General features: G+C 40.6%; 1 long non-coding RNA gene across 5 annotated transcripts in view; it reads left to right on the forward strand.

The window, feature by feature from the left end:
* LOC114904153 overlaps positions 1-23,376 on the forward strand; it is a 199,460-nt gene that overhangs the window by 71,603 nt on the left and 104,481 nt on the right. For 4 of the 5 annotated variants that reach the window (XR_003795870.1, XR_003795868.1, XR_003795866.1 and 1 more), the window contains one exon: positions 2,429-2,530. This is a non-coding gene — a long non-coding RNA (uncharacterized LOC114904153). Of the gene's footprint in view, positions 1-2,428; positions 2,531-4,376; positions 4,523-23,376 lie in introns of all 5 variants that reach the window. The other variant, XR_003795867.1, reaches the window with a different exon arrangement.

A 23,376-nucleotide genomic window follows, 5' to 3' on the forward strand; every position in this document is an offset into this window, starting at 1 on the left:
ACATGATTTCTCACCAGTGAGGGAGATATTAACTACATAGATTTTTCACATACTTTTACCCGTTTTTGGTTGCATAGTGGCTCTATGCAAAGTCTAGCTTGTGAACAATCACATACAGTAATTGTATTCTCTGCAAAGCGTCTGTGAACTCTGAAGGCTCCTATGTAGATGGGAACACAGATCAGAGAACAATGGAAAGCCTGGAGGTTAGAAAAGGATTTGTATCAGAACCAGGGCAGAGACATTGCTTGTATTTTCTTAGATTTGGAAGCAAAGAACTGTCTTTTCCCAGGACATATGGGGAGCAAGACTTGGGGTCTAAAGGCAGATGGTCATGGTGTTGCTTCATTGCTGTCTTTGAAGGGAATTCTCTCGGTAAGAATATTCCAGCACCAGATATAAATATTTGTGGGATTTTTATTGTTTTATATCACCCGTGCTTCTGCTTTTTTCCTGTAGTGTGGATCACTGAGCCCAGAGGAAGAAAACTGTTTGATAGTGGCACACATGTGCCACATGTTTTGCATATATTATTTCATTTGCTTATGTTATTCATTGACTATTGATTGAGAACTACTATGTATCTGGCACTGTGCTACACCAACAAGTCTCTTTTTAAAAAAATATATTATTTTTGTTTTTTGGCTGCATTGGGTCTTTGTTGCTGCGCATGGGGGTGAGTTGCGGCAAGCGGGGGCTACTCTTCGTTGTGGTGCACGGGCTTCTCATTGCAGTGGCTTCTCGTTGCGGAGCACAGGCTCTAGGTGTGCGGGCTTCAGTAGGTGCAGCATGCAGGCTCAGTAGTTGTGGCATGCGGGCTCTAGAGCACAGGCTCAGTAGTTGTGGTGCACGGGCTTAGTTGCTCCGTGGCATGTGGGATCTTCCCAGAACAGGGGATGAACCCGTGTCCCCTGCATTGGCAGGTGGATTCTTAACCACTGCACCACCAGAGAAGTCCCACAAGTCTCTTGATATAAAGCCCATAGTCCATGCATTTGTGAGTGGAATAGGGGAAATGGATATAAATTAAACCAAGATGTACATGCTAAGATTCTGGTTCCAGTTCCTGTGTGTGTGTGTGTGTGTGTGTGTGTGTGTGTCTTTTGTGGTTTCCCACACCACCAAGCAATTCTCTGACGCCAACTGGGTGTCCTATAATTCAACTCAATTCTCACACTCTCTACCCAGAGATAACATCAGATTCCACAGGTTAAGGGCTCAGTCCAACAAGACTGCCCACTTCAGGTGCCAATCACAAGTCCAGGTTGTTACCTGTGCTTCTGATGGAATGGCTATAAATCAGATGTTCCTTGGGTTCAGTTAATTTGCTAGAGCAGCGCACAAGACTCAGAGAAACATTTTACCCACTAGATTTTTCCAGTTTATTATAAAAGGATATAACTTAGGAACAGCCAGATGGAAGAGATGCTTAGGGCAAGGTAAGGGGAAGGGCACAGAGCTTCCATGCCCTCTCCCAGAGCATCATTCTCCCTGAATCTCCATGTGTTCACCAACCTGGAAGCGCTCCGAAATAACCCTGACCTTTTGGGTTTTTATGGAGGGTTCATTACAAAGGCATGGTTGATTAAATCACTGGCAGTTGGTGATTGATTCAATATCTCCAGCCTCCCACCCCTTCCTGGAGGTTGGGGGAGGGGTAGGGGACTAAAAGTTTCAACCTTCTAATTACCTGGTTGTCTCCACAAGCAACTAGCCCTCTTCCTTAGGTGCTTTCCAAAAGCCACCTCATTAACGTAACAAAAGACACCTTTATCACTCTCAACACTTAGGCAGTTCCAAGGGTTTTAGGAGCTCTGTGCCAGAAATGGGAAGGAAGACCAAATATATGTTCTCATTATAAATCGCAATATCACACACATATATAGGTGTACATATCTACATAGTGACAAGGGAAGTTTTGTGGCTTCATGCAGCTGGGTGGAAGGCAGAAGGAGAATGAAATGAGTGGTAGGAAGCAACATATATGAAGATCATGAGTTTAGTGTAGGATATACTGAACATGAGTAGCCCTTGCTTGAGACACCAGGTGAAGGGATAGATAAGTCTGGGCTTAGGGGAGAAGTCTGGACTGGGCTGTAACTTCCGGTTTTCATTGGCGTATGGTGTTTAAAGTCATGAAAAAGGACAAAATCATTTTGGCATGGTGAAGAAGAAAAAGTACCGTTTTAGATTGCAGCCTTTTTGAAGCTGCTGGGAAGACAAGTAAAATGAGGGCTGATAATACCCACTGGATTTAATGATAGAAAAGACTGGCCTCCTTGGAGGGTGTTCTGTCAGGGAGAGCAAATGACACACCCCTAGTCCCCCCACCCATATGTGTATAAATAGGCCATGCCCATTTACAAGTCTTGCTTTCCTGATCATTTAAAATTTTATCTTTCTTTTTATTTGTTCATCTCCTCATTAGACTCAGAGGAGAGAAATCACTGCCTGTTATCCTTCAAATTCCTCTTTGAAGACGTATATCTGGGAAAACCCATCAAGTAGCTGATCAATAAAAGGATGAAAGGTAAGGAGCAGCAGCTATTACCTGTCTCTCAGACCCACTGCCTGGTTCTCATTGTGTCCTTTTCTACCAGGCAGGCCCTGAAATGGGGCTGCTTTTTGCATGGCTGGTTAATCAATATCCAACTCAGACTCCACATATTCTGGCCCATTGTCCTGTGAAATGCGTTTGTACCTGTAAGATGGTGTGTCCTGATTTTTTTTTTTTTTTTTTGTATAACATGGTTTCCATAAGAAAAGAGCAAGGGGTTTCCTTCCAGAGAGGCTGTGTTGATGGTCCCGATGCTCTGTCACCCTTGGTGCCAGTGATTTGAGACACATCTTGTCTAATCCTTGTTCTTTCCCTCTAGCATTCACTGAAACATTAAACTCATCTATAATGGAAGCACTGCATTGGCAAGGGTTTGCATCCTCTGCAATGGAAAAGAGATGACTGTACTTTTGATTGCTGTGATCTCCATTGACTTTGGGACTTCTAAACTTCTAGAAACATGTCCCTGTATTAAGATTTAGAATAGAGAGAGAATGCAGTATTAGTTTGCATAATATTCTTCCTAGAAGCTGCATCACAAAATTTTTCAGCTGTAAGCAGAGACCCGATGGAGAATGCATTACAGAAGGCAGCTTGATTGGGGCATCTATAAAGGTGGAAACTGCAGAGAACAATTGAAGGGCCTCAGCCAGGGAGAAAGATGTGTTTGCTGAGACTTTTTTTTTATCCTTTGGGAAAAAGAGCTAGTGACAGCCAGCAGCCCCTCTGTGAGGGGAGAGCGGTAGAGGGAAGTTCTGATGGCTGTGTAGACCTCAGGGTAGCTGGTAGATATAGTGAAGGGGACGGGACTCTGATCCTGAGCTCAAGAGCATCCTGGCTCGGGGCTTAGGTCTTCCCAATGACTTCACTGCAGAGACCCAGAAATGCATTTCAGGAATATCCAGAGGATATTTGGAGGAACATCTTGTGTACAAGCCTAGGAAGGCCTATGGCAGCCTTGAACAAGAACCTTGATGGGAATAATTCCATACAGAGTGATGCTTGGGTTAAATTTTGGGAGAATGGGGAATAATTATCACTTTTTGAGACCAACTTTGTGTCAGGCAATGAACTAAGGTGTCTTACCTACATTATCTCATTTAATCCTCAGAACAAATGTACAAGGTAGCTGTTCAGTCTTCTTCTGTAGGTAAGAAAACTGAAGGTCAGAAAGATTCACTCATTCAACAAACAGTACTTATAATAATAGCAAACATTTATTGGGTATATGCTATGTGCCAGACACTGTTCTAAGTGCTTAGCTGAATTATTTCATCTCCATCTTCATAACAACCCTATGAAATAATTACCATTTATGTAACCACTTTAAGATGGAGAAGCCAGCAGAAAAAGTTTAAGTAACCTTGCCTCAGACCACATAGTTAGTCAATGTCAGAGCCAGGGTTCAAATCCAGACAGTCTGACTCGAACTCTGAGACCTTCACTGTGACATAACTTAAGTGTCAGTCGTGCTCCCAGAACCATGCTGAGCACTGGGGCAGAGTACAAACAAGGCAGACATGATCCTGAGCTTCATGGAATGTACTCCTTAGTGCTAGAGAGGTTAAGTGAATTGTCTAAGGTCACACAGCTATTCTGGGTTGGAGGTTTGGACTGAAGTCTTTCAAAAAAGTCACATGTTACAGGGCATCTAAGCACCTGCCAAATACCCCCTGCACATCTGATCAGGACTCTAAGCCCTTGGAGTACCCTGTAGCCTTCCTTACTCTCCTAGTCTGTGTTCTGCCATTTTATCCTGTTTCTTCATCTTCCCTTTTCTTGTCTCTGATTTTATGCCATCTTCCCGAACCTAATGCAGCAAATCTAAAACCTCAAGAGAGCTGCACAGAGCTTCTCAGAATGAAGAGATGGAAACTGTCATTGCACCTTCTTTTTAAAGTAATCTGAGGCAATCTGGAGCATACAAACTTCTCTCACTGTCCAGCCCTGAAATTATGACTTTAGGTATGTAAGGGGGGTAACCTCAGTCTGAATGACGTAGCCCACTATGTTAAGGATTAGTTCCTTTCAACATTACCTTCCTTCCTTCCTTCCCTCCTCCCTCCCTCCCTCTCTCCCTCCCTCCCTCCCTCCCTCCCTCCCTTCCTTCCTTCCTGCCTTCCTGCCTTCCTGCCTTCCTGCCTCCCTGCCTCCCTCCTCCCTCCCTCCCTCCCTCCCTTCCTTCCTTCCTGCCTGCCTTCCTTCCCTCCTCCCTTTGTTCCCTCCTCCCTCCCTCCCTTCCTTCCCTCCTTCCTTCCCTCTTCCGTGGGTGTTAGATCTGACCTGCATCGTAGTCTGAAGGCTCACCCTGCTTACTTCTGCGCCCTCTCCTCTTTATCTATCACAAGGTGTCCCTCCAATAAATGTCTTGCACTTCTAACTGTCTTGGCATCTGCTTTTTGGAGGACCTGAAGTGACTCAGCGAGGGTTAGTCAGGATAGGCTTGATTACGCTGCAGTAACAGATTAACCTCTGAATCTCAATAACCTAACACAAAAAGCTTGATTTCTCCCATGCTCTGTATCCAGTGCAGGTTGGAGCTCTGTTCCTCAGGTATCTAAGCTGACAGGGGCTCAGGCCTATACCTGACTTCAAGGATTGCCACGAAGAGATCTGGAGAAAGGGAGAACTTTTATGGCTATGTCTGGATGTGACTTAAATTACCTCTGCCCACATCACATTGTCCAGAACTTAATCACATGGTCCCACTTAAGAGTAACTTGTGAAGTGTCATCTTCTTGTGTACAAGCCCGGAATGAGGCAGTATTGCAGGGAATAAGCACTGTCTGTGCTTCAAGTGGTCACAATGTGTCAAGCCTTATCTATTTGCTAAGGTTTAAATTATCCCTGTTTTATCAATAAGGCACCTGAGGCTGAGAGCAGCCAAGTATTTTTCCCAAGGTCACAAAATTATCAAGAGGTAGAGCCAGAATTGGGAGTCATATTATGTCTGACTACAAATCATGCTTTTAACCACTCTTCTATGGGCACAAAAGAAATGACTATATGCCAGGGGGTTGTTGGTGGCTGACAGGTCTCTAAGTCTTGAGTCTACACACCCCATTCTCTCCAGAGATGGTTGAGGCTTCTGTGATACGTCTGAGACATAGGAAACAGGACTGAGATTTGTGCCAATCCCATTATACCAAGTGTCTTCCATTGCTGCTGCATTTTCATTTCTGAATAGGATAGATAGTGTTTGAATGGGGCTTCTTCCCACATCTCCAGCCAGGAGGCAGGAGGAGAATGTTTATTTGGCTTTCATGTCTTTGGGTAGAATAGAGCAAGTGGCAAAAAATGAGTTGAACAATTTTGGGGGCTATATGTATTTTTTTTGTTTTTTTTGATCATAGTTAATAGTTTTAAAGAGTGCCACAAAATGACGTGGCTTTTGAAAGAAATGCTTTTTGCCCAGTTTCTTTCTGGCCAAGGTTTTGAGAAAAGAAAACTATAAATAGCTGAGATAAAAGAAAATTGCTGCTGTGATCTGTGAAGAAAGAAAGAGGAATACAAAAGGACCGCTCTGAGAGGTTTTCAAATAAAAATTATGGTTCCCCCTCCAAGGGTCTAAGATTGCTACTTCTTGGAAGATGGAAAGGGCAGGGATGTGATGGATGTTTCCCCTTTCTTGTTTATTTTCAGAGATGTTTTAACTTAGTTGCTTTTATTCTATAGAACTCAGAGCTCTTCCCATCTATTAACATTTTAAATGAAATGAATTTTCCCCCAAAGTAAATAATTTACAAATAGAGGTTTTTTTATTTGTAAGGCAGTCATCCAGTTCTTTAGTTCTCTGTCCATCTCTCTTTTTTTTCTCTCTTGTCCTCATGTGTCCTTTGGAACAGATGTGTTGGGGTGGAGGAGAGGTAAAAACAAAGGTACAAAGAAAAATTGGCACCAGTTTGGCTGTCGAATGGATAGTGCCCTTTTGTTTGTTTCTCTCCAATAAACCATTTTCAGTTTCCTGCCAAAATGTTTGTTTGCTATTGATTAAACTTCACGTCTTTTTTTTTTGTTTGTTTGTTTGTTTTTTGCGGTACGCGGGCCTCTTGCTGTTGCAGCCTCTCCCATTGCAGAGCACAGGCTCCAGACGCGCAGGCTCCAGATGCGCAGGCTCAGTGGCCGTGGCTCACAGACCCAGCTGCTCCGCAGCATGTGGGATCTTCCCGGACTGCGGCATGAACCCGTGTCCCCTGCATTGGCAGGCGGACTCTCAACCACTGCGCCACCAGGGAAGCCCCCAAACTTCACGTTTTTATTACCCAGAATTATATATAATGTTTATGAAAATGGGAGGTGAAAAGAGAAATTTCCCTGTGAGTTGTTTTATTTTCCTGTAACCAAAGGGCTTCCCTAAGCCGAAATTATCTTTTTGTTTGAAATGCAGTTCTTATCAACTGGAAGTAATTGGGCCACAGCTCAAGTGTGCAGCTACTGTTTTGAATAACTCATAGATCTCTATTTGCTGTATGTTTTTAGTTTGATACAAAAGTTGGTTTCCAGAGGTTTTCTCAAAACAAAGTCTGGGAAACTGTGATCTTTGGGTTGAATGAAGATAAACTGCTTTAGGTTTTAGGGACTCACTGATATGTGTGCACACTTACACTTTTCTTTTGAGTTACATCTATCTTTTGAGCTGGGGACCCTCCTTGCTCCTGTGGACAGAGCACAGGGACTGATCTTAGACTTGAAAGAATTAATGGGTTTCTGTGGAATTGTCTCCCAGTGGCAGGTGGGAGCTCTGTCAGAGTCAGGGAAGGAGAAGCATGTCTCCGAGATCAAAGTCATCCTGACAACTTGACATGGAGAAAGGGGAAAAAAGGGAAGTTGAAAATGAGAGAGAATAAAGTCAGAGAGGAAACTCACCCAGGGGCATTTTAGAAAGTGATCTTGTGATATTAACATTTACTTTTAAGAAAAAAAAGGAAATAAATTGCTGTCCAGTGACCCTGAAGGTCATTAGCACCAGCTGCGGCTTCGTAAGGCCAAGAGAGAATGACAGTGAGGAAGGATGAGATGGGTGTGGACTTGGGAGTATAATCAGATGTGTGTACAGTTTAGTAAGCCTGGACATTTGTAGCAAGTTCAGGCTTAGTTGAACTGAGCTGGCCCTAGAATTTAGTTTAGCTGTCACCTCAGGGTCCAGTTAGAAGGTACACGGGATTAGGAGCCAGAAAACAGGGATGTAACGTTCATTCTGTCCCTGGTTGTATAATTTGTTGTGTAACTTCACTGATCTGTGCCTCAGTGTCATTATCTGTAAAACCAAAGATTTGGGCTGGATGACCTGTAATCCCCGAGGTTCTAGCTAACTGTGTGAGGTGTGGTATGTCTATGACTAGACCTCCTATTATCGATTTTGGTCAAGAAGTCAGTCAATGAACACATGCACTTTCTCTGTGCTAGGCACTGTGGAAGGGATGGAGAGGGTATAAGGAGTTAAAAAACCTGGTTCTTGTTTTCTGACAGTCCCATGTGAGGCTGCACTGTGACTTTTTCAAATCACTGTGTCCCCAGAGTCTGTCACAGTACCTGACATGCAGAAGTGCCTCCAGAGATGTCAGTTGGCTGATGAAGGAATATTACTTTGTATCTAGTTAGAGAAATAAGGTATTAATAAAAGGTGCCCAACAATGCAAGTCATTGGTACCAAATCAGTGATCATAGTACAAATTATAGAACTTTTGAGAAGGTGGCTCTCTTTGGGCAGAAATGGCATGAGATTTTCCATGGAGAGGGAGATTTAACTTCAGTGGCTAAAATCCAGGCATCAAATTTATTTTGGAGCCTGTAGAAATCAGTCTCCAATCTTAGACAAAAGGAAAGCACAAATCTTGCTTTACTGTTCTTTCGTACAATAAATATCATAATTCAGGGCTTAGTTTGTTGTACAGAAAGGGTCACAGTGAGACTTAGAAGATGTAAATCTGAGGACTGTGGGGGGAGAACAGCAAACACTTCCCACATTGGGGTATAGACAGGTGTATTTCTCAGGACAGATTATATGAGAGCGAAGCACACACTTGGCCCCAGTTTATCCATTCAATGTTTATTGGCTCTGGGCCATCTTCCTGTGCTCGTTTTCTCCCTCCACATCCTCTTTTCTCTGTGCTTAGATACCACCACGGTGGTAGGTGATGTGCTGGGTGCTGGAGAGACAGAAGTGAGGAATAATATGATATCTCCTCTTGAGGAGACTGGGTCAGTGGAAGAGGGGGGCCGTAAAATAAGAAAAATTACAATGCCTTGACACTACGTAGATGTGAATAAATAATTGCTGTGAAAGCTTGGAGCTGCAAGGGATTAAGGGCCTCAGCAAATTGGGAAAGACTTCTGGGTGCCAAACCCATGCTAAGTGTGGTAGAGGATGCAAAGATGCAATTACCACGTGAGGCAGGCATAGTGCACCTCACCTAGAATCTGAGGTACACTGCTTTGCGAGGTTTCCTCCAGGGACTGGAAGAGAAACAAACATGCATGTTATTTGCATGGAAAAAAGAGACCCTGCATTTCTGTATTAGTTTCCTGTTGCTTTTGGAACCAATTACCGCAAACTTCACGGTTTAAAACAACACATGTATTATCATAGTTCTGGATGTCAGAAGTCCCCAAATTAAGGTATCAGCAGAGCTGAGCTCCTTCTGGAGGCTCTAGAGGAGAATCTGTTGCCTTGCCTTTTCTAGTTTCTAGAGGCTGTTTGCTTTCCTTGACTCATGGCTCCTTTCCTCTGTCTTCAAAGCCAGCAGTGTAGCATCTTCCAATCCCTGTCTCTGTCTCCGACCCTCCTGCCTTCCTCTTACGAGTACCCTTGTGATTACACTGAGCCCACCTTGATGATATGAGATAGTTTCCCCATCTCAAGATTCTTAATTTAATCACATCTGCAGAGTCCATTCTCTTTAGAAGGCCATTATTCAACCTACAGTAGTACCCAAATGTTCTGAGAGTTGACCCTCTCCTAGATCTCTCCGCCATCTCTCCGATCTGGTCCAGATCCCTCCACAGGGAATGTAGAATGGGAGTAGTATAGCTCAATGATTCTAGATTAAACCTCCAGTGTAACAATGGTCTAGTTATTTAACCTTTCAAAACCTCAGTTTCCTCATCTGTAAGGTAGAGATAATAAAGATACCTATACATAGAGCTGTGGTGAGGGTTAAATAAGGGACCATGTACAGAGTTCTTACTTCAGGAGAGTCTTGCACATACAATATGCTCAATTAATGTTGTTTATTATTTTTGTTATTCTAATTATTATTAGGATGCCAGGAAGGGATACAGGCAGAGAGGAGGAAGGTCTCCAAAAACCTGAACTGTACTGAGAACTCAGCTTTGTCTTGGTTTTGGTTTGGGAGGTTCTCGGTTTGCATGAAATCTGATTTCCACTGGCTGACTTTTTCTCCCATCACCCTAGCTCAAGAGAACCAGTGTGTTCAGACTGACACCTCTCCATCAATATGCCCCAAGTCCAGCATTTTGGGGTAGGGAAGAGAGGGTCATTTTTAGGCTTTCAATCTTGTGGGAGTTTTAATTCTAGGAGCTCTTTGGAAGCAGAATGCTCTCTAATTCCCTAAATCCATCTTCTGATTTTATCTTGGCATTGTGAGGAAAATTGTCTCATTTAATTTATTTGCCCTGGTGTGTGCCTATCTGATGGCTCCACAGCCCTCCATTTTTATCTATAAATCTTTGAATGGTGAAATTTCAAGCGGAGTGATAAAGGGAGATGAACATAATTTGGAAATATAGGGGAAAATCTATTTGGGCAATATGTTTGCTAGGTTGTTGGGTGTATTTTTGCCTAAGGCTGTAGCTCCAGCAATGGGTTGCTCTAAACTATTCTTTCCTTTCAGCGTTTTCCATTCCTCCAACTTTTGAACACACATTTTGTCTAATTCAGTATTCTCAAAGGGGCTCCAATGCTCTGGGGAAGTTGGGATGGATGGGATATTTAGCATCTGGAACTGGAGTGGTGGTAGGCATCTGATGGTTAGGGATATTGTAGGTCCGGAGTTTTTAAGTAAAGGGCATGCCTGGATTGCAATTAAAAAAATTTTTTTTTGCGGTACGCGGGCCTCTCCCTGTTGTGGCTTCTCCCGTTGTGGAGCAACAGGCTCCCGATGCTCAGGCTCAGCGGCCATGGCTCACGGGCGCAGCCGCTCTGTGGCATGTGGGATCTTCCCGGACCGGGGCATGAACCTGTGTCCCCTGCATCGGCAGGCGGAATGTCAACCACTGCGCCACCAGGGAAGCCCTGCAATTTGTTTATTTTTATCTGCTTTAACAGAGGACATTTTAAATTCAGCTCAGTTATTAAACATCCAATATCTCAGGATCGCACGAGCAGATAAAACCTCAACATTTTTATTAATGTTTTTCTTTTCCAGAGCTATATTTCTGCAAATGAAATGTAATGGTAATCTTCAGGCACCAGGTTTGATAAGCCCAATAAGGAAATGGGATTTTGCCCCAGTAGCTGTAGCAAATGGTTAGGCAGCACATGAGTCTTTAACTTCCAAAGAATCTCTTGGGAGAGAAGAGGTGGTATATTTATTGGTGGTGCAAGGTGCTAGATGGAAAGGCTTAGAGGATCCAAATTCTATTCCTCACAAAAGAAACCTTGCCACCTCCCAATAGGTGTGACTTGTTTTGGGCAGTAGGGATTGTTCCTAAGGGATAGAATAATAGTTTGGGTAGGAACTTTTGTTTCTGCACCGTTTTATCTGTAACATAGAATTTTGATGCCCCTTTTTACATCGATATCTGAGAATGCCTTAAAAATATTAATTGTTGGTTTTCTCAGGGCTCTGGGATGATAATAGAAGTTACTATTGATCAAATACCTATGGCAAGATGCTTTCAGTGCATTTTCTCTAATCCTCATCACAAGAGGGATATTAGGACGTTTGTTTTACAGTTAAGGAAAGCAACACTCAGGATGGACTAATAACTTGTCTAAAGTCACATAGCTACTAAGCTGTAGAACTGGGATTTCTGGAAAATTCAACTGCAGAATTGGTAGTGGTGGGGGATTAACTAGTGCTCTCTACATTTGGAAGATAAAGGGGAGATTAAGTTTGAGAAGAGAGAATTTGAAAAATGATGATTTAGTTAAAAACAAATAAAGAAAAACAAAAAACGATACCCACTTAATTGCATTAAAATCATCCAATACATTATATAGTATAGTACTCTTTAAGCTGTAGTTTGCAATCCAGTAACGTGTCATGAAATTTATTGTATCTCAAACACTTTACTTTTAGTGAGATAGAGTAAAATTAAATAGAAGAGAAAATACCAGAAGACAACACATGAAGTAAGGATGAGTGGCTTCTGAAAACATATGTGTGTAGGTATGTGTGTACTGGGACAAGAAGGAAAATGTATTATGGGTTATGGTGAAAAGAGTATGAAAAATACTTACAGGATTTCCTTAATAACACTGACTCTCACATATCCATTTTTAGAAATACATACCCCAGTCCTTCCTTCTAGAAATTACTACTGCTAGTGAAATGACTATCCCCAGGTGTGCTGTGGTATAGTAGCCAGAAGCATAGCCCACTGAACCTGAGGGTTCAGAGAATTTCTTGGTAACTAAACAGTCATGAGCAGTGACCATTGGGTGCTACAAACATTAATAGAGATAGAAGGATGACTCCTGGTTTGACTGATCAAACCCTCTGATCTTGATTGTCTTTGTCTTGGTTACTTGGTTTAATTTTGGTCACATTGTGTTTATGTGGGTGTGCTTATGTAAGACCTCAAATGGTTTATTTGAAGAAGGTATGATATAAACAAATAAACCAAATACACAAATATCAATGTATCCATTATTCATTTAATAAATGTATAATTGAGCACCTATTTGTGCTAGTCACTATGCTAAGTGCCAGAAATGGGAAAAAGTGTACCCTATGTTCACTGTTCTTGATGAGTTTATATGGTTGTGAGACACATAAAGAAATAATAACACAAAAAATGGGATGCATGCTCTGGTTGATGTAAATCCAGAATGGCACTGCTATGGACTGAATGGTTGTGTCCTTGTTAAATTCATATGTTGATGCCTAATCCCCAAATGGTGGTATTTGGAGATGATAACTTTGGGAGGTGATTAGGTTATGAGGTGAATGGAATTAGTGCCCTTATAAAAGAGACCCCCAGAGATCTCTCTTTCTGCCATGTGAGGATACAGGAAGAAAATGGTATCTATGGACCAGGAAGGAGACTCACCAGACACAGTATCTGTCTGTGCCTTGATCTTGGACTCCTCCATCAGCAGAACTGTGAGATATAAATGCTTGTTGTTTAAGCCATCCAGTCTATGGTATTTTTGTTATAGCAGCTCACATAGACTAAAACAGACACCCAACCCAGCATCTGTGTGAGCATGTAGGGTAAGTGTGTGGGGTGTGAGGGTGGGGTAAGGGGTAAAGGATTTGGTTACAGAAGGCTTCTTGTAGGAAGTGGTGTTTGGGAGTCATATAATGCAGTGGTTGTCAAACCTTATTGACTGGAGGGGTTGTTAAAACACAGAATCCGGGCTTCCCTGGTGACGCAGTGGTTGAGAGTCCGCCTGCCGATGCAGGGGACACGGGTTTGTGCTCCGGCCCGGGAAGATCCCACATGCCGCAGAGCGGCTGCGCCCGTCAGCCATGGCCGCTGAGCCTGAGCGTCCGGAGCCTGTTGCTCCACAACGGGAGAAGCCACAACAGTGAGAGGCCCGCATACCGCAAAAAAACAAAAACAAAACAAAACAAAACCCCCACAGAATCCCGGGCCCTACCTCCACAGTTTCTTATTCCGTAGATCTGAGATAGGACCTGAAATTTTGCATTTCTGACAAGTTCCAGGGTGATGCCGTGCTCTTGGTCTGGGGACCATATTCTGAGGGCCACTTTCAAAATGTTTTTAGTTGCAGACCCCCCCCTTCCCTTTTTTTTTCCATGTGAAATATTACCTGGAGTGTTCATATATAAAATAGACAAAAGTGGAGATGGCTGCAAGGAACCCTGACTTTCTCCCCAGCCTGTGCTCTCCACAGTGGTAGCTTCTGAAACATGGAAATTATAAATCTAGGGGAAACTCTGGTTCCACAATATTATAGTTTTCTCTGTGGCATCTCCCTCTCTCCCCTTCTTCCTCTTTCTTGCTCTCTCTCTATTCCTCTAGAATCCAGTCAAGTGATTCTAGAAGAGCCCTGTAAATCAGTGGGCAGAAGTTTTGGCAAAGAATTTGTGGGCTTATGTTTTGATTTCTCCTTTTTCTTAAAAAAAAAATGTGGTGATTAGGTTTGTTCTTGGACATCTTTCTCCAAAACCTTGCTTTTTGATGCTTTATTCAATTAAGGTCGGCATTTTTTAGATGAGATCTACAGGTGTTAGCCCTCTCTCATAAATTATTCTGAAGACCGTTCTGTGTTTCAGTATATAGTAGAGTGAGAAAAATGCTTTGGGCCAAAAGCATAGCAGAGTCAGGAAACTTTCTTTGATGGCTCTCTGAGATTAGTTCACAGTAAGGCATTATCTATTCCTTAAAGCATCTTTAAGATGCTTAATGTCTTAAAGAAAATGGAAAAATTGATCAATTCATCCAGATATCCAGAATGTTAGGAAAGGCTTAAAACTGATTGAACTGTTCGTTGTCCTTCCAGGTGTTCTGCATCACAGAGTAAATGTAGTTCATTTGTTAAGTGGCAAACTGGTTGTAGTATAATTACTTGAATCCATATTGATGATCTGTAACTGTAATTGCTTATAACATTTTAGTGTCTTCATTTTCATCATTGGTTGAAATGAAGACTCTACAGAAGAGAAAAAAAAAGACAAATGCCTTCCTATTTTGGAAAAGAAAAACTCTTGAAAGCCTGCTTTGGGATTATTCCAAGTTTTGCTGAATAATTAGATTATTTATTTATTTATTTATTGTCTTGGTGGGACATTAGCAAAAGCCCAGAGTTTTGCAAAAGCCTAGAGTTCCAAGCAAGTTTTAATAAATACTCAGAAGCTTGGATGCTTTACTGAAACTTGTCCAAACGTTTTGTCTCGTTTGGGACTTTGCAAGCCTCATCTATTAAGGTACTTGGCACTTTTACCCAAAATCAAAAAATTCAAAGGCAAATAGAAATAAAAAGTGATTATTAAACAAAATACAATCAACATTTCATGATGTTAATTACTTCCACAGTTTTGGGAAACATTTTATTTGATTTGCTGTGCCTATTTCTGATGATGATATTACTTCATTTGGATTTAAGTCTGAGGTCTGATAAGTTTTTAGTTTATAACATCACCAAGTCTTCATTTATATGAGATACCAAAATGGTGGGGCCAGATATTACCCATTGCTAATTTTAATCTGTTTTTCACTTTTCTAAAACCAACTGGTGACATTGGGGGTTGGATTGTGGTTAATGTATTTTAATGTTTATAGAAGCCACTGCTCAACTTGATTTCTCCAGAAAAGGAGGCACTTTTGCCAAGAAGACATCTGAGAGAGATCCATCAGTGGTCAAAGATTCAGAAAAGCATTCGCATACTCTTTTGGAGTTGACAGAGATGTGTGAAAACCTAACACATCTGGAAGACAGTCAGCCCTTACAGTTAGTCAACATCTGGGAATGTAACCACCTGGGGTTGGCAAAATTGGCAATTAAACGTGATGGAAGTTCACCATCTGTAGACAAGTACAGAGTAACTGCCTGTGAATTATGAGAACATACATGCCTCTTGCATGCTATAATGAGCCACTAGCACCCAGCTTGTTTGAGTTGGAAAGACATCAGAACACAGGTTTGCATGGAGATGTTTTCCAATTTGTTTTTCTTTCAGAGCAATGTATAAAACTACACATAAATTCAGACAAAGCAAAACAAAAAGTTTAGTTTCTCTATGCTTCCTCATTCCTTATCCTTCATGTTTTAACTTGCTATTTTCATTTTCTGGCTTCATCCTCATTCTCAAGCCATTTATTTTTGTGTGTCTGAGTGTCAGATACCAACATTATTGCTACTTCTCCTGGGTCCTTCTTCAGATCCATTTTAATCACCCTTTGGGCAATTTCAGATGTTCCATAACAGTAGCCAGTATCTACATTTCCTTCTGGTTTTTTTTTTTTTGGCTGTGTTGGGTCTTTGTTGCTGTGTGTGGGCTTTCTCTAGTTGCGGTGAGCGGGCTTCTCATTGCGGTGGCTTCTCTTGTTGTGGAGCACAGGCTCTAGGAGTGCAGGCTTCAGTAGTTGTGGCACATGGGCTCAGTGGTTGTGGCTCGCGGGCTCTAGAGTGAAGGCTCAGTAGCTGTGGCACATGGGCTTAGTTGATTCGCGGCATGTGGGATCTTCCCGGACCAGTGCTCGAACCCGTGTCCCCTGCATTGGCAGGTGGATTCTTAACCATTGTGCCACCAGGGAAGCGCTCCTTCTGTTTTAAACATTGAAAATAATTCACTTTGCTTAAATAATCATTAAATATGACTCTTAAGAAAAACCCAAGAAGAACAATAAAAATGATTAACAGCTTCACTCTCTTCTGTGATTTTTATACTCCATTCTCTTGCTCTTTTTCCCCCTATTTTTTCTTCTAAGTTTCTCCCTAAGATTTTTGTAGCTCAAAAGATCTAGCACCAAACTATGTATAAGACAGGCTTTTTTGACTTAATCTTTCTCATTTTTCCTTCCCTAGAACAAGAAAATCAGTGGCTTGTAGCTAAATGAGAAAGAAATCCGACTTTCTTATGGAAGCAGAATTTGCTCAAATAGAAAGAAGTAGTTTTGTTGTCTGCAGTCCATGACTAAAGATAGGTTCACGGAAGGTATTCCCACTACTTCTTGTTCAACAAAAACTTTACAAAATGCTGCAGATGTTTCAAGATGAAGGAAGTAAAGTTATGAAAAACCTTAACTGTGTTCTCTGTAAGCCAATTCTAAAGTGAGTCTTTGTGGAGGGTTTCCATGGAGGAAATTCTCAATTTCATTGAAATAATAGTTAGTGATCCTATTGATCGTGCCTTTAAAATCAGATTCTTCCACCAGCAAGTAGAAAAAGAGAGCCACACTGAGAATGAAAAATTCCCTAAAGCTCTCAGAAGTTAGAATGAGCACCACCAACTTGGTAGTATTTAAACTAGGAGTCTAAAAACTTTTTCTTTTTTTGTTTTTAATTTTTATTTTTATTGGAGTATAGTTGATTTACAATGTTGTGTTAGTTTCAGGTGTACAGCAAAGTGATTCAGTTGTACATATACATATATTCATTATTTTTTAGATTCTTTTCTCATATAGGTTATCACAGAATTTTTTTTTTACATCTTTATTGGAGTATAATTGCTTTACAATATTGTGTTAGTTTCTGCTGTATAACAAAGTGAATCAGCTATATGTATACATATATCACCATGTCCCCTCCCTCTTGCGTCTTCCTCCCACCCTCCGTATCCCACCCCTCTAGGTGGTCACAAAGCACCATGCTGATCTCCCTGTGCTATGCGGCTGCTTCCCACTAGCTATCTGTTTTACATTTGGTAGTGTATATATGTCCATGCCACTCTCTCACTTCACCCCAGCTTCCCCCTCCCCCACCCCGCCCTTCAAGTCCATTCTCTACGTCTGTGTCTTTATTCCTGTCCTGTCCCTAGGTTCATCAGAGCGATTTTTTTTTTTTTTTAGATTCCATGTATATGTGTTAGCATACGATATTTGTTTTTCTCTTTCTGACTTACTTCACTCTGTATCACAGACTCTAGGTCCATCCACCTCACTACAGATAACTCAATTTCGTTTCTTTTTATGCCAGCAAAGTAAATATTTTCAGCTTAGGGGCCATAAGGCTTCTGTTGCAGTTCTGTCATTGTGGTGCCAAAGAAGCTATAGACAATACTGAACAAAGGAACACGCATTCCAAAAGAATTTTATTTGCGAAACTGGTGTATCTTGAGGGACGCAGTTTGCTAATCCCTGATTCAAACACTAATATTAAGCATTTAGGGAAAACAGAGAGAAAAAAAATCTTCGAATTACGGTGAGGTATTGAGTTAAAACTCCAGGAAAAAATGGTTAACACTTTGGTCAACGGAACCTATATTATTCTTTTTATTTTTTTAACATATTTATTGGAGTATAACTGCTTTACAATAGTGTGAAAGTTTCTGCTTTATAACAAAGTGAATCAGTTATACATATACATATGTTCCCATATTTCTTCCCTCTTGCGTCTCCCTCCCTCCCACGCTCCCTATCCCACCCCTCTAGGTAGTCATAAAGCACTGAGCTGATCTCCCTGTGCTATGTGGCTGCTTCCCACTAGTTATCTATTTTACATTTGGTAGTGTATATATGTCCATGCCACTCTCTCACTTTGTCACAGCTTACCCTTCCCCCTCCCCATATCCTCAAGTCCATTCTCTAGTAGGTCTGTGTCTTTATTCCCATCTTACCCCTAGGTTCGTCATGACCTTTTTTTTTTTTCTTAGATTCCATATATATGTGTTAGCATACGGTGTTTGTTTTTCTCTTTCTGACTTACGTAACTCTGTATGACAGACTCTAGGTCTATTCACCTCACTACAAATAACTCAATTTCATTTCTTTTTATGGCTGAGTAATATTCCATTGTATATATGTGCCACATCTTCTTTATCCATTCATCCAATGATGGACACTTAGGTTGCTTCCATCTCCTGGCTATTGTAAATAGAGCTGCAATGAACATTTTGGTACATGACTCTTTTTGAATTATGGATTTCTCAGGGTATATGCCCAGTAGTGGGATTGCTGGTTCCCCCAAATGGTAGTTCTATTTGTAGTTTTTTAAGGAACCTCCATACTGTTCTCCATAGTGGCTGTATCAATTTACATTCCCACCAGCAGTGCAAGAGTGTTCCCTTCTCTCCACACCCTCTCCAGCATTTATTGTTTCCAGATTTTTTGATGATGGCCATTCTGACTGGTGTGAGATGATATCTCATTGTAATTTTGATTTGCATTTCTCTAATGATTAATGATGTTGAGCATTCTTTCATGTTTGTTGGCAATCTGTATATCTTCTTTGGAGAAATGTCTATTTAGGTCTTCTGCCCATTTTTGGATTGGGTTGTTTGTTTTTTTGTTATTGAGCTGCATGAGCTGCTTGTAAATTTTGGAGATTAATTTGTCAGTTGCTTCATTTGCAAATATTTTCTCCCATTCTGAGGGTTGTCTTTTGGTCTTATTTATCGTTTCCTGTGCTGTGCAAAAGCTTTTAAGTTTCATTAGGTCCCATTTATTTTTGTTTTTATTTCCATTTTTCTAGGAAGTGGGTCAAAAAGGATCTTGCTGTGATTTATGTCGTAGAGTGTTCTGCCTATATTTTTCTCTAAGAGTTTGATAGTTTCTGGCCTTACATTTAGGTCTTTAATCCATTTTGAGCTTCTTTTTGTGTGTGGTGTTAGGGAGTGTTCTAATCTCATACTTTTACATGTAGCTATCCAGTTTTCCCAGCACCACTTATTGAAGAGGGTATCTTTTCTCCACTGTATATTCTTGCCTCCTTTATCAAAGATAAGGTGACCATATGTGTGTGGGTTTATCTCTGTGCTTTCTATCCTGTTCCATTCATCTATCTTTCTGATTTTGTGCCAGTACCATACTGTCTTGATTACTGTAGCTTTGTAGTATAGTCTGAAGTCAGGGAGCCTGATTCCTCCAGCTCCATTTTTCGTTCTCAAGATTGCCTTGGCTATTCGGGGTCTTTTGTGTTTCCATACAAATTGCGAAATTTTTTGTTCTAGTTCTGTGAAAAATGCCAGTGGTAGTTTGATAGGGATTGCATTGAATCTATAGATTACTTTGGGTAGTAGAGTCATTTTCATAATGTTGATTCTTCCAATCCAAGGACATGGTATATCTCTCCATCTATTTGTATCATCTTTAATTTCTTTCATCAGTGTCTTATAATTTTCTGCATACAGGTCTTTCGTCTCCTTAGGTAGGTTTATTCCTAGATATTTTATTCTTCTTGTTGCAGTGGTAAATGGGAGTGTTTTCTTGATTTCATTTTCAGATTTTTCATCATTAGTATATAGGAATGCCAGAGATTTCTGAGCATTAATTTTGTATCCTGCTACTTTACCAAATTCATTGATTAGCTCTAGTAGTTTTCTGGTAGCATCTTTAGGATTCTCTATGTATAGTATCATGTCATCTGCAAACAGTGACAGCTTTACTTCTTCCTTTCTGATTTGGATTCCTTTTATTTCTTTTTCTTCTCTGATTGCTGTGGCTAAAACTTCCAAAACTATGTTGAATAAGAGTGGTAAGAGTGGGCAACCTTGTCTTGTTCCTGATCTTAGTGGAAATGGTTTCAGTTTTTCACCATTGAGGACGATGTTGGCTGTGGCTTTGTCATATATGGCCATTATTATGTTGAGGAAAGTTCCCCCTATGCCTACTTTCTGGAGGGTTTTTATCATAAATGGGTGTTGAATTTTGTCAAAAGCTGTCTCAGCATCTATTGCGATGATCATGTGGTTTTTCTCCTTCAATTCGTTAATATGATGTATCACGTTGATTGATTTGTGCATATTGAAGAGTCATTGTATTCCTGGAATATACCTCACTTGATCATGGTGTATGATCCTTTTAATGTGCTGTTGGATTCTGTTTGCTAGGATTTTGTTGAGGATTTTTGCATGTATGTTCATCAGTGATATTGGCCTGTAGTTTTCTTTCTTTGTGACATCTTTGTCTGGTTTTGGTATCAAGGTGATGGTTGCCTTGTAGAATGAGTTTGGGAGTGTTCCTCCCTCTGCTATATTTTGGAAGAGTTTGAGAAGGATAGGTGTTAGCTCTTCTCTAAATGTTTGATAGAATTCACCTGTGAAGCCATCTGGTCCTTTTTTTTGTTGGAAGATTTTTAATCATAGTCTCAATTTCAGTGCTTGTGATTGGTCTGTTCATATTTTCTATTTCTTCCTGGTTCAATCTTGGCAGGTTGTGCATTTCTAAGAATTCATCCATTTCTTCCAGGTTTTCCATTTTTTTGGCATAGAGTTGCTTGTAGTAATCTCTCAGGATCTTTTGTATTTCTGCAGTGTCAGTTGTTACTTCTCCTTTTTCATTTCTAATTCTACTGATTTGAGTCTTCTCCTTTTTTTTCTTGATGAGTCTGGCTAATGGTTTACCAATTTTGTTTATCTTCTCAAAGAACCAGCTTTTAGTTTTATTGTTCTTTACTATCCTTTTCTTCATTTCTTTTTCATTTATTTCTGATCTGATCTTTATTATTTCTTTTCTTCTGCTAACTTTGGGCTTTTTTTGTTCTTCATTCTCTAATTGCTTTAGGTGCAAGGTTAGGTTGTTTATTTGAGGTGTTTTCTGTTTCTTAAGGTAGGATTGTATTGCTATAAACTTCCCTCTTAGAACTGCTTTTGCTGCATCCCATAGGTTTTGGGTCGTCGTGTTTTCATTGTCATTTGTTTCTAGGTATTTTGTGATTTCCTCTTTGATTTCTTCAGTTATCTCTTGGTTATTAAGTAGTGTGTTGTGTAGCCTCCATGTGTTTGTACTTTTTACAGATTTTTTCCTGTAATTGATATGTAGTCTCATAGTGTTGTGGTCTAAAAAGGTACTTGATACGATTTCAGTTTTCTTAAATTTACCAAGGCTTGATTTGTGACCGAAGATATGATCTATCCTGGAGAATGTTCCATGAGCACTTGAGAAGAATGTGTATTTTGTGGTTTTTGAATGGAATGTCCTATAAATATCTATTAAATCCATCTTGTTTAATGTATCATTTAAAACTTGTGTTTCCTTATTTATTTTCATTTTGGATGATCTGTCCTTTGCGGAAAGTGGGTTGTTAATGTCCCCTAGTATGAATGTGTTACTGTCGATTTCCCATTTTATTGCTGTTAGTATTTGCCTTATGTATTGAGGTGCTCCTATGTTGGGTGCATAAATATTTACAATCGTTATATCTTCTTCTTGGATTGATCCCTTGATCATTTTGTAGTGTCCTTCTTTGTCTCTTGTAATAGTCTTTGTTTTAAAGTCTATTTTGTCTGATATGAGAATTGCTACTCTAGGTTTCTTCTGATTTTCATTTGCATGGAATATCTTTTTCCATCCCCTAACTTTCAGTCTGTATGTGTCCCTAGGTCTGAGGTGGGTCTCTTGTAGACAGCATATGTATGGGTCTTGTTTTTGTATCCATTCAGCCAGTCTGTGTCTTTTGGTGGGAGCATTTAATCCATTTACATTTAAGGTAATTATCGATATGTATGTTCCTATTACCGTTGTCTTAATTGTTTTGGGTTTGTTATTGTAGGTCTTTTCCTTTTCTTGTGTTTCTTGCCTAGAGAAGTTTCTTTAGCATTTGTTGTAAAGCTTGTTTGGTGGTGCTGAACTCTCTCAGCTTTTGCTTGTCTTTAAAGGCTTTTATCCATCAAATCTGAATGAGATCCTTGCTGGGTAGAGTAATCTTGGTTGTAGGTTTTTGTCCTTCATCACTTTAAATATGTCCTGCCACGCCCTTCTGGCTTGCAGAATTTCTGCTGAAAGATCAGCTGTTAACCTTATGGGGATTCCCTTGTGTGTTATTTGTTGTTTTTCCCTTGCTTCTTTTAATATGTTTTCTTTGTATTTAATTTTTGATAGTTTGATTAATATGTGTCTTGGCATGTTTCTCCTTGGATTTATCTTGTTTGGGACTCTCTGTGCTTCCTGGACTTGATTAATTATTTCCTTTCCCATGTTAGGGAAGTTTTCAACTATAATCTCTTTAATTATTTTCTCAGTCCCTTTCTCAGTCCTTTTCTCAGTCCTCTTCTTCTTCTGGGACCCCTGTAACTCAAATGTTGTTACGTTTAATGTTGTCTCAGAGGTCTCTGAGACTGTCCTCAGTTCTTTTCAATCTTTTTTCTTTATTCTTCTATGCAGTAGTTATTTCCACTATTGTATCTTCCAGGTCACTCATCTGTTCTTCTGCCTCAGTTTTTCTGCTGTTGATCCCTTCTAGAGTATTTTTAATTTCATTTATTGTGTTGTTCTTCGTTGCTTGTTTCCTCTTTAGTTCTTCTAGGTCCTTGTTAAATGTTTCTTGCATTGTCTCTGTCCTGTTTCCCAGATTTTGGATCATCTTTACTATCATTATTCTGAATTCTTTTTCAGGTAGACTGCCTATTTCCTCTTCATTTGTTAGGTCTGGGTGCATTTTTACCTTGCTCCTTCATGTGCTGTGTGTTCTTCTGTCTTCTCATTTTGCTTATCTTACTGTGTTTGGGGTCTCATTTTTGCAGGCTGCAGATTCGTAGTTCCTGTTGTTTTTGGTGTCTGTCCCCAGTGGCTAAAGTTGATTCCGTGGGTTGTGTAGGCTTCCTGGTGGAGGGGACTATTGCCTATGTTCTTGTGGATGAGGCTGGATCTTGTCTTTCTGGTGGGCAAGTCCACATCTGGTGGTGTGTTTTGGTGTGTCTGTGGGCTTATTATGATTTTAGGCAGCCTCTCTGCTCATGGGTAGCATTGTGTTCCTGTCTTGCTAGTTTTTTGGCATAGGGTGTCCAGCACTGTAACTTGCTGGTCGTTAAGTGAAGCTGGGTGTTGGTGTTGAAATGGAGCTCTCTGGGAGATTTTTGCCATTTGATATTACGTGGAGCTGAGAGGTCTCTTGTGGACCAGTGTCCTGAAGTTGGCTCTCCCACCTCAGTGGCACAGCCCTGAATCCTGGCTGGAGCAGCAAGAGCCTTTCATCCACATCACTCAGAATAAAAGTGAGAAAAGGTAGAAAGAAAGAAAGAAAGAAAGAAAGAAAGAAAGAGAGAGAGAGAGAGAGAGAGAGAGAGAGA

The sequence above is a fragment of the Monodon monoceros genome, unplaced genomic scaffold (assembly GCF_005190385.1).
Source record: "Monodon monoceros isolate NGI ecotype Baffin Bay Population unplaced genomic scaffold, NGI_Narwhal_1 Super_Scaffold_21, whole genome shotgun sequence".
In the NCBI taxonomy this organism is placed as follows: domain Eukaryota; kingdom Metazoa; phylum Chordata; class Mammalia; order Artiodactyla; family Monodontidae; genus Monodon; species Monodon monoceros.